Genomic DNA, 3561 nt, shown 5'->3' with positions numbered 1-3561 from the left:
GTTGCGATGGTTTGGGCATATGGAGAGAATGGATAATGAGTGATTGGTGAAAAAGATAACTAGATCTGATGTGAGAGGTGTAATGCTGAGAGGGAGACCACGAACAGGATGGATGAACAGTGTGAAGAGAGTGTTGGATGTGAGAGGGATGTCTGTTGAGCAAGGAAGAGTGGCTGTGCATGACAGAAATAAATGGAGAGAAATTGTGAATGAATAAATGATGATGCAGCCCTGAGGGGATATTCTCCCACATTGGGTCTGATCAGTTAATCAGGTCAGGTGCAGGTAAGGGGATGGGTCAATTATGATGTGGCAGAGGTAAACCAGCTCTGCTGTTGGGCCCTGCTGCGGATGTCTCTGATTCCACTACACAGTTGATCCTCACGCGGTGTGGTACGGTGAGGATCTGTCCCTTCTCCCTTTTGGGGCTAAGATGTGAATGAATGTGTTTGATTGGATGAGTAAATGGGGAATGTGTCGTCCTGTCTCTGTGGTACAGTGGTAGATTGCGTTTTCGTACACTGAAGAACGAGAGTTCGCGCCCCGCCAGGGTAATAAACATTGGGAGCATTTTTCTGGCCAAGTACTGCATTGGCGGACATAAGGGGTGCTGTGGTTCAACCAGTGTCAAATACTATAAAAATATGCTTGCACCCAATCAGCTTGCAAAGGCCGATTACACATGCTTCACGGACTACACACACATCCAAAGCCACTCCAACACTACAACTACACTTACAAGCATCTCTCACCCTACATACAATCTCTACTAAACAGCCTAAGCCACTTGGTAGAGATATATTGGCTGTATCGTCCCCATTTCGGTCGGGATGGGCCAGTCCTGCAGTGGACACTCAAACGGCTATTAGATGAGATGATAAGTATATATATATATATAGTATATTTTATATATATATATATATATATATATCCATCCATCCATTGCCAGACGCCATGTATCCCAAACGGGGTGGTCAAGGGCTTAGAGTTAATTGTTTTACAGGGAGGGGCACTAATCCTCCACCAACCCCACTTGACACGTAGGGACGCCAACAGCATCTGGTGTTTCTAGGCGGTCACCCATCCAAGTACTAACCAGACCCAACGTTGCTTAACTTCGCTGACCGGACGGGAAGCAGCGTACTCAACGTGGCATGGCCGTTATATATATATATATATATATATATATATATATATATATATATATATATATATATATATATATATATATATATATATATATATATATATATATATATATATATATATATATATATATATTATATATATATATATATATTTATATATGTATATATATATATATATATATATATATATTTATATATGTATATATATATATATATATATATATATATATATATATATATATATATATATATATATTATATATATATATTTTATGTTATATATATATATACATATATAATATATATATATATATATATATATATATATATATATATATATATATATATATTATATATATATATATATATATATATATATATATATATATATATATATATATTGTTATGTAGCGTATGATTTCATCATCCCTTGTATAATTCTATCTTATGATACAGTTTTGTTCATGATTGCATTATCCTTTGTATGATCCTAATGTACAGTATGCTGCATGTTTGTTCACGATTCGCCACGTGGCTTCCATAATGACCAGGCTTGCTTGTTCTACCTCACTCCCCCCTTTTCCCCCTTATAGTAGAGTAAGTCGTTCTTTCTGTTGTTCAGAGCAGGATTGTCAACTCTTCGTCCCCTATGCCTTCATTTGCACGTCCTTCTTACAAGTTGAATCAAGCTCTTCCGGCTCTCTATTTAATGAGATCAGTCTCTGCATTAGTTGCCACTTAGATCTACTCCTCATTCTGTTCTCATCTCTGTCCTCCCCTGTACAGTATATTATTATTTTTGTGAGTGCTCAGGAAGTCTCCAGGCATCTAGCTGCTGTATAATTTGAGTATAAGTGTTATTACCATTTTTCTTGTACTGTATAGCCTAAGGCGTTAATTCGTAAGCCTGGTAAAGTTTTTATGATTCATATTGGTTCCATACTGTCAGCCAGTATTAGTAATATTTTGTATCTGTAATAATATATCTTGCTTTAACTCAGCATTATCCGGTTTTCTCATTTTATCAGGGCTGACTTAGATAAATTTGCTGTTGCTAAATTCGTGTTAATAGAGGCTATTGCAGTTAACCATATATGTAACCTGTTTTGCCATTACATTATCCTTATGAGTCGTGAATGTTTAATAGTTAGTTTGAGCATTAAACTTTAACTTGTAATTTTACCTAAGTCTTTTGTTTTGAACCTGGAACTTTGCGGGACAATAGTGATTTTAGTATTCTCACTTGAAGTGTTCATTATCTCTCTGTTCCGTAACATTAAATTGGCGACCTCTTATCAGGATATTACCATAAGGATATTGCTTGATATTTTGTGACTGTGATTTATTCATGATGTCTACTATTACTACTCTTGATGAAGCCAAAGATTTTTTGTCAAATGTGCAAACAGTGTGTGATGTAGAAAACAGAACAAAGAATGAACTTAAGCTTGTTGCTCAACAATTGGGAATTGCTGTTCACTCTCATAATTGTAAAGATCAAATTGTTGGCATGATTAATAAAAGCTTGTTTAATGTAACTCCTCCAGATGAGCAAACGCAGATTGAAATAGCTAAGTTTCAGCTAGCCCTGCAGGAGGGTCGTGCTAAGGAGGCTGAGTTTCAGGCACGTGCTAGGGAGGCTGAGTCTCAGGATCGTATTCAGGAGGCACAGGTACAGGCTCAGGCACAAATTGAACTTGCTAGGATTCAGGCAGACCATGAGTATCGCATGAAACAAGGTGGAACTGGATCATCTAGCTCTGATGATTTTGATGTGGCTTAAAAATGTTAAACTTGTCCCTCCTTTTAATGAATCTGATTTAATAAAGTATTTTCAGTTGTTTGTGAGGGTAGCTACAGGTTTTAATTGGCCCAAAAAGTATTGGCCAGTACTCCTTCAGAGTGTTCTCACAGGTAAAGCGCAAGTAACTTATGCATCTTTGCCTCAGGATCAATCTGATAATTATGATGTAGTTAAGAGCTTGATTCTTAAGGTCTATGAGCTTGTTCCTGAAGCCTATAGAGTAAAATTTTGGACAACTTATAAGCAAGATAAGCAATCCCATGTTGAGTATGCAAAAATCAAAGAAGATCTGTTAGAGCAGTTGTTAAATTCTAAGAATGTAAATTCTGATTTTGATAAAATTAAGCAGATGATTTTGCTGGAGGACTTCAAAAGGTGTATTAATAAAGATGTAAGCGTATATCTTGATGAGAAAAGAATAGACAATTTGTCAGATGCTGCAGTTTTAGCTGATGAATGTGTTCTCACTCACAAGAGATATTCTAAAGAAAAAAGGAAAGCTGAGAGTAAGTACGTTGCCTCTACTCAGAGTACAGGTAACAGGATAGAGAATAAAGATGATGTTTCTCAGGAAGTAAATACCAGCTCCACCTCTAGATTTCAGAAAAG

The 3561-nt window shown here is 36.2% G+C and overlaps 1 pseudogene; it reads right to left on the bottom strand.

The window, feature by feature from the left end:
• Window positions 1–1047: 1047 nt before the first annotated feature.
• LOC145390838 (5S ribosomal RNA) lies at window positions 1048–1166 on the bottom strand (annotated as a pseudogene).
• Window positions 1167–3561: the final 2395 nt, after the last annotated feature.

This window comes from Coenobita brevimanus, chromosome 15 (assembly GCF_032717465.1).
Source record: "Coenobita brevimanus isolate Jiangsu-jjx chromosome 15, ASM3271746v2, whole genome shotgun sequence".
NCBI classification, from domain to species: domain Eukaryota; kingdom Metazoa; phylum Arthropoda; class Malacostraca; order Decapoda; family Coenobitidae; genus Coenobita; species Coenobita brevimanus.
This window is presented reverse-complemented; position numbering and strand designations above follow the sequence as displayed.